The sequence below is a fragment of the Podarcis cretensis genome, assembly GCF_951804945.1.
Source record: "Podarcis cretensis genome assembly, chromosome: 7".
NCBI classification, from domain to species: domain Eukaryota; kingdom Metazoa; phylum Chordata; class Lepidosauria; order Squamata; family Lacertidae; genus Podarcis; species Podarcis cretensis.
In genome coordinates this window covers 80,569,029-80,577,685 of record NC_137176.1, presented here as the reverse complement: position 1 = coordinate 80,577,685, position 8,657 = coordinate 80,569,029, and positions in this window count along the sequence as shown.

The following is an 8,657-nucleotide window of genomic DNA, read 5'->3' as shown; positions in this document are numbered from 1 at the left end:
TGGGGAACTGGGTTCGCTTCCCCGCTCCTCCACATGCAGCTGCTGGGTGACCTTGGGCCAGTCACACTTCTCTGAAGTCTCTCAGCCCCACTCACCTCACAGAGTGTTTGTTGTGGGGAAGGAAGGGAAAGGAGAATGTTAGCTGCTTTGAGACTCCTTCGGGTAGTGATAAAGCAGGATATCAAATCCAAACTCCTCCTCTTCTTCTTCTTCAACTAGTGGATGAGTGGAGAGTCGAACCCTGGTCTCCAAGGTCCCAGTCCAATACTCTAACCACTATGGCACACTGGCACCAGCACACACCAGCCTTAACAGAACAAGAGCCTGGCACGAAAAACAAGTTTCGCTTTTAAGCTTGTATTGTGCATAATGCCATTTTCTTCCTCTCCTTCCTTCCTTTTTTGTCTTCTTCTTGTAAAAGCTTTAAGCAAGCAAAGGAACATTCTGGTGATGCCAGCAGAATGGCCCCTCGCGGCCAGCGTGTTGCAAAATGAGCAGCGACTGGGAGAATTATTGCAGCAGAACAGGAGATACAGTGGTACCTTGGGTTAAGTACTTAATTCGTTCCGGAGGTCCGTTCTTAACCTGAAACTGTTCTTAGCCTGAAGCACCACTTTAGCTAATCGGGCCTCCTGCTGCCATCGCCCTGCCGCCACTTGATTTCTGTTTTCATCCTGAAGCAAAGTTCTTAACCCGAGGTACCATTTCTGGGTTAGCAGAGTCTGTAACCTGAAGCGTCTGTAACCTGAAGCGTATGTAACGACGAGGTACCACTGTATTGTCCTCCTGTTTCACGGGCTGCAGCTCCTTCATCCACCTCCAGGAGAAAGCAACTGAAGAAGTTTATTCATTGGTCCTCAACGCTTTCCCTTGGAAATATGCAGGTGATAGGATTTGTAGTCCAAAATATCAGGAAGGCACCAAATCAGGAAAGGCCACTGTATACTAATGCATAAGGCTGCCAAGACTATTTTAAAAAAAATGATTAAATTGTCTAATATACTAGACAATTGATTAAATTGTCTAATATATTAGACAACGCTGTGGGTTAAAGCCTCAGCGCCTAGGGCTTGCCGATCGAAAGGTCGGCGGTTCGAATCCCTGCGGCGGGGTGCGCTCCCGCTGCTTGGTCCCAGCGCCTGCCAACCTAGCAGTTCGAAAGCACCCCCGGGTGCAAGTAGATAAATAGGGACCGCTTACTAGCGGGAAGGTAAACGGCGTTTCCGTGTGCGGCTCTGGCTCACCAGAGCAGCGATGTCACGCTGGCCACGTGACCCGGAAGTGTCTCCGGACAGCGCTGGCCCCTGGCCTCTTAAGTGAGATGGGCGCACAACCCCAGAGTCTGTCAAGACTGGCCCGTACGGGCAGGGGTACCTTTACCTTTACCTTTAATTGTTGATTGATTAATCATCCTAAGTTGGAATGTGCTATGCTTTTGTTATTTGATTAAATCACCTGATATACTCTGATTTAATAATTGTTGATTGATTTATAGACCCGAGTTGGAATGTGTTATGCTTTTTTATTATTTGATTAAATCATCTAATAGACTCCGATTTAGTAATTGTTGATTGATTCATCGACCTGAGTTGGAATGTGCTATGTTGCTCTTAAGACTGAACCTCCCATTTCCACGCGATTGCAGCAATTCTCCATCGACGGTCATGCCTAGCAGTTCCCTCAACCAGACCAATGAAACAGAGGAGGTGGGGCTTCTGAGCTTCTGGCTGCCATTGGCTGGACTGCTCTGATGTGAGAGAAAAGCAAAACAGGCAAAGATGTAGGAGTGGGCAAATTATAACAAAAGCATTAAAAAAAAATTAACAAAATAAATGGGTAACAGGTAGAGGATCCAGTGCAAAAGATCCAGGGCTTGACCCTTCCCACCCCAAGACACCCCTGAACACATCAGAAGCAGCTTCCCAAAATTTATCCAATGAAAGTATGTGTCCTGACTGAAATTTAAGCCCTCTTTTAAAGTGCTCCCACCGAAAACAAGTGGGGATCAAAGGAATGATTGGGGTGTTTTTAATTTATTTTTTAATGTATTGTTTTTGCAGGATAACCAGCCGCATATAACCAACATGCATAAATCTAATTAATGCATTAAGGGGTTAAGACCAGAGTAAGCATTCCTGTCAAGTTTAGCTCATCTGGGATTAGGTAACCAAGCCTTTGTTCCACTTCCAGTCTATCTGAGAAGTTGAGTGTGTGAAGAGTCTAAGAGTCTAAGCCACATGGCTCTCACAAGCCACTCTTGAGTTTCTTTACCAATAATTTAGGAACTTTCACCACTATAACTAAACCAAGTTTTACTGCCTGTGCAATTTTTCAGACTGATGTGTTGAAAAGCACATAAATCTGACCTTGGAAGGGTTTGTAAGTAAACCATTTTTTAACTTACCAAATGTGTGGTCTTTTCCTATGCTGGGGAAAGAGGGACATTTTGGAACTCACATGGACATATGTTAAAGTCCTAACAGCCTATATTTCCACACTTTCCTTTGCTGCATATTTTGCGATTTTTAAATCTCCGCTGGAGTTCTCTCACCAAAGAGTACTTGCCCAAACTTGGATCTTGGTTTCCTAACAACTCTCAGCCACCTTAACAAACTATAGCTCGCGGGATTCTTGGGGGGACACTGTGCATGTTCCTTTGGCAAGGAAAAGCAGCCAATTAATTTGATTAATAATAATAATTCACTCTGGGTGGGTAGTTTCTGAGTCGTTTTATTGTCTTCCACAAAACCCGGTGGATTGCTTAACAACCAACCTACAGAATGCTTCTTCACACCAGGGCAAGGCCCGACCTAACCTCTTCTGTCTAATTAGAAATTAATTGCTCGTGAGGGTTGTTCAAGGAGCTCTAAACAACCTCCTAGTCTAATGAGTCTCTGAGCCCTCTCCTATCAGTCACGGTTTCCATTCCTGCATAAGAAGCAACACCCTGCCTGTGCAGATATCCAGTCATCAGAGATGCCTGACGGTCCGGCGAAGGCATGGGGCACGCCAGGAATGCACTTGTCTCTGCAACTCCACCGCCCCGGAGTCGAGAGAAGTGTTACCTCTTGCTCTGTGAATTCTATTTATTTTGGTCTTCTGTGCATGGCTCGCCGTTGTTAGGGGCATGATTGCTTCACGCAGTTATGCTAATGTTTGCGCTTCGCAGAACGTAATTGATACCCCGGCTGCTTCCAGGCCAAATATGGAAGCGGAGTCCTGCACATCAAGCTTGTTTTTCTCCTTCAATACTGTAAATAAATGGAGAGAGTCAAGCTGTAAAAGGGTGGGGGACTTTTAAAATGCCTGCTCTTTTGCAGCTTGCATACATATATATATATGTCTCAACAGCATCTCCTCCCTTCTTCTTTCATTGGAGATTATGGGTCATTGCAGCCAAGGGCCAATAATTGGATTTCACGCGGTGAGCAAATGCTTTTCAGGTTCCGTGAACCATATCCTCGTAGCCTTCTCTGCAAGTGTGCTAAGTGGATGTCACTGGACTTCAGGCCACCTGGTCCCATGGAAGTCTGTGCAACAATCCACTCGGTTCATCGCTGTATCTAGAGGGCCAGGAGAGATGCAAAGGGTAACTGCAGCACTTGAAGCCACAAGGTCTCCCATATCCAAAATTAGAAGTGGGGAACCTGTGTCATTGGACTCCAACTCCCTTCAGCACCAGCCGACTTGGCATACAGTCAGGGATGTTGGGAGATGTAGTCCAGCAGCATCCCCACAGCCACATGAGCTTCAAAAACAAGGCTCTTTCCATTTTAATGCACCCTATGTTGAGGCTTCCATCCAAGATGTGACTTGGGGAAGGCCTGTACTCATGCTGGTAGCTTCAAGAACACTGTCCAACCATCTCATCCTCTGTCATCCCTTTCTCCTTGTGCCCTCCATCTTTCCCAACATCAGGGTCTTCTCCAGGGAGTCTTCTCTTCTCATGAGGTGGCCAAAGTATTGGAGCCTCAGCTTCAGGATCTGTCCTTCCAGTGATATCTCTAGTAAAGGTAAAGGGACCCCTGACCATTTGGTCCAGTCGTGGCCGATTCTGGGGTTGTGGCGCCCATCTCGCTTTATTGGCCGAGGGAGCTGGCATACAGCTTCTGGGTCATGTGGCCAGCATGACTAAGCCGCTTCTAGCGAACCAGAGCAGCACATGGAAACGCCGTTTACCTTCCCACCGGAGTGGTACCTATTTATCTACTTGCACTTTGATGTGCTTTCGAACTGCTAGGTTGGCAGGAGCAGGGACCGAGCAACAGGAGTTCACCCCGTCATAGAGATTAGAACCGCCAACCTTCTGATCGGCAAGTCCTAAGCTCTGTGGTTTAACCCACAGCGCCACCTGCGTCCCAGTGATATCTCTAGGCAGGCCTAAAATCCTGGAGAGCCACAGCTGTTCAGCAAACGATGCTGAGCTCAATGGTCTCACTGTGTATAAGGCAGCTTCCTATGCCTGTGCCGGGGCACAGGGTAACCTAATCAGGCTGCCTCGTCTATGTACACAACACAGTCAAGATAACTTCAGGGAAGTAACTTGAGATACGATGGCATCGGACATCCATTCAGTTCATGGGTGCGATGCTTGCTCTGTGTGACAACACCTTCAGAATAGTGCAAGAAGCCACAGCTAAGAGGAGCGTACCCTTGCTGTTGTTTTGATTGAGGGACTCCGGCCATCCTTCTCCTCTCCGAAAGGAAACCAGTAGGATGAAATATTGCACACAAATGTCATTTGAAGCACTATTTGTAATGCTTAAACTGAGGTTTGCTGTGGTGTATCTATAGTGGCCACAGGTTCACCTTCCCTGATCTAGGTGACTAGATAAAACCCCAGTCCTTGTAACCCAGCGGTTCTCAACCTGAGGGTCCTCAGATGTTGTTGGACTGCAACTCACATCATCCCTGAGCTCTGGCCTTGCTAGCTAGGGATGATGGGAGCTGTAGTCCAACAACATCTGGGGACCCACAGGTTTGAGAAAGGCTTTCAGAGCACCTGGCAGGCTACCGGTTGTCTCGGGAGAGCAGGTGTGCACTGGTATGTATTGACATAAGGCCAGCCCTGCAGAATGAGACCCGAGACTTATGTAGCCCAGCCCTGAGTTTTTTCCACTAGGGCCAAACGGATGTGTCTGGGAAGCCCACAAACAAGGCATGAGGGGGGGCCACTAGGGGCGCATCGGAAGATGGCTGACAATAACATCTCTCCGACCCACACGAGGTAATTTGGAGGCTATGATGGGAGTAATTAGCCTCCCTACCCCCCCCCCAGGATGGTGGGGGGGACTGCCCTTGCCTGCTGTGCCCTATTCCACCCCCGAATTTGTGGGGATGGGGGCACTAGGCACAAAGTCCTCCTGTGGGATTCCGGCACTCCTGGACGCCGTCCCTGATCCGTGCCACTAGCTGCAAGAACTTCAAAAGAAACAATTTGGATGAAGGAATGCACATATCTCAAGGAAGGAGGGGGAGTAAAGACTGCTAACAGAAGAGATCTCTGATAAAACAAGACAAGAATAAAACATGAGAAGATACGCCAAGATACGGTATGGCAAATGACTGATTGGGGAGGGAGGGAAACTTTCCTTTTTTTCCTTATGTGATTAAACAAGAATCCCCTCCCCTCATGAGTCAGAATTGTCATTTTAAGGACTTAAGCTATGGATTTAAGGCTGTGTAGAGATAAACTTTCGAACCAAAGCATGTTTTAAGAAGAGCGTGGAATGTATAAGAGCTTTGGAATGACGCAGTTAAAAATGCCGTCGCCATATTGGGAAGTTCTGTCGGAGGACTTAAGTCTGAGAGGAGAAATAGAGAAATAGAGCTGTTTTATATTGTGGGTGAAACTCCTCAGTGGGACTTAAGAATGACAGTTCTCTAATTAATGATGGAAAGAGCGCTGTTGTCTATGAAGGTGATGATATATGGAAACCATCTCGATTTGAGGATTGGAAGAATGGAAAATTCACACAGGATTATTATTGGTGTTTCGGCTTAAGGAGACTATCAGAAGAGATCATAAAGAAATGTATGTTTTTGTTTTTTATGTCTCTTTTGATATTGTTTGTTTTTCTGATGTTTGTTATTTGTTGTTTCGAAGTTTGTTATATTTTGTGAAACTTAATAAATATTATTAAAAAAAAATAAAGAAAAAAGAGAAAATATATGAACAAGATGTGATGTGGAAACAGCAAGATAAGACTGGATAGAATTATGAACTCTGGACTGATTTGGATTGATTTGGACATTAACGCAGTAGCAAGAAGATGATCAGAATCCCCCTTCGAATCTTGAAATATGGGTCCCCCCAACAAAATTTAAAATTCGGCTTTGTAATTCGGAATTTATGTGATGTGATTTAATTTGATTTGATTATAAATAAATAATTAATAAATAATAAATAAATAATAAAAATTATTTAAAAAATAAAACAAGGCACAAGGGCATTGGCCGTCTCCTGCAGTTATTTCCCTGGAACTGGTGGTTTAAAGGCATACCTGAAGTCTCGTAATTCAGTAGTTGCATCCTGGCACAGAGACACCTCCAAGGGAAACTCCACCACGAAACAACTGAATTACAACATCCAAAGTTCAGTTCTGTTCATTTGGGTCTGAACAGAGACAAGGGCTTCCTGTTCCCCTACAGGTGTTAATTTGCTTAGCGCTGCTAAGGCGATTTGGTTAGCGCCAGCTACTGGTGCCGTGAAGAGTCGTTTCATCTACTTTTGGATGTAATTGAATTTATTTATTTATTTCCAAGCACTTATAAGCTGCTTAATAGGTTTTAAATCCCTAAGTGCTGTACAATATAAAAACAGACAGTATCGGGGGTGGGGGAGAGAGAGAGAAAATGCAGCTTAAAGCCAATAAAACAGCAGCACAAAAGCATAGGAAAATGTGCATTTTTTGTACACATTGCCTGCCCAGAGAACCACATGGCAAAATTCAGAGAACGGTGAATTTTGAAGGACGGTTGTGTTTCAGTTTACACGTTTCCCCAGAAATTGTGTGCAATATCCTTAAGTGGATACCTCGTGCAGCTGCTCACACGGGTCGCACACTGCCCTGTGAACCACATGGCGCCACAGCAGACTCTGAAAGAGCAGCAGAATGGCTGCTTTATTGAACAGGTGATAAACAGGACTAGCTCAGAGGACAGCTTAAGCAGAGCTTCCTTGGTTTGGGGCCCAGAACACAGGCACACAGGCACACAGGCACACAAACACACACACACACACACACACACACACACACACACAAATCTTGCTCACCGAGCTGTGAGAAGAGCAATGGCTGCTGTTATTCTACTTTTTAACCCCTTATATAACCACATACCACCATAAACTAAGACTTTAAATGCAGACCAAACTGAATTTGCTGTTTTTGCTTTCTGCGGAGAACTTAGGTGTGAGATTATGCCTTCCATATCAAGGCGCAGCTTTTTTCTTCTTTTTTCTTTTGCAGAAAGCAGTTTGTTTATCTAGATCAGGGGTCAGCAACCTTTTTCAGCCGTGGGCCGGTCCACCGTCCCTCAGACCATGTGGTGGCCCAGACTATATTTGGGGCGAGGGGAAATAATGAACGAATTCCTATGCCCCACAAATAACCTAGAGATGCATTTTAAATAAAAGCACACATTCTACACATGTAAAAACACCAGGCAGGCCTCACAAATAACCCAGAAATGTATTTTAAATAGAAGGACACATTCTACTCATGTAAAAACACGCTGATTCCTGGACCGTCCATGGGCTGGATTGAGAAGGCAATTGGGCCGCATCCGGCCCCTGGGCCTTAGGTTGCCTACCCCTGATCTAGATCAGCCTGCATTGAGAAGCAATCATTTAATAACAACAACAACAACAACAACAACAACAACAACAACAACAACAACAACAACAACAATAATCTATTATTTATACCCCGTCCATCTGGCTGGGCTTCCCCAGCCACTCTGGGCGGCTTCCAGAAAAATATTAAAATACTGTAATACATCAAACATTAAAAGCTTCCCTAAACAGGGCTGCCTTCAGATGTCTTCTAAAAGTCTGTAGTTGTTGTTCTCTTTGACATCTGGTGGGAGGGCGTTCCACAGGGAGGGCACCACTACTAAGAAGGCCATTATGGGGCATGTTATGTAGTGAGTTGAATAGGATCCAAAATGCAGCAGTCTGATTGGTCCTAGAACAATAGGATCCAAAATGCAGCAGTCTGATTGGTCCTAGAACAATGCAGCAGTATGATTGGTCTGCAGGAGCCACCCAATCCAGCTCCAGGTGGAAGTGAATCCACAACCTGATTGGCCTACAGGAGAATCCCGGAATTAGCCAATCACGTGGGGCCCATTGTGTAAATAATGTATATAAAGCAGATATTGTGGGGGAACTTCCATTCCTCCTCACCACTATGAGCTGAATAAAGAGCATGAAATCCACTCTCGACTCTGAGTATATTTCAGGGCAAGATAAAAGGGATTTAAAAGCTCTGCTGCCTCCTTTGGATTAAATGTGCTTGTGGTTGTTGTTTTCCTCCATCCATGCACACACAGAGACACCAAGAGATGATCCTTTGCCTGAGCATTGCTTCACCAAATGACTGAGCCAACCTGGCAGCAGTGGCAGCCAGAAGTGGTGTGATGCCTCACACATGACT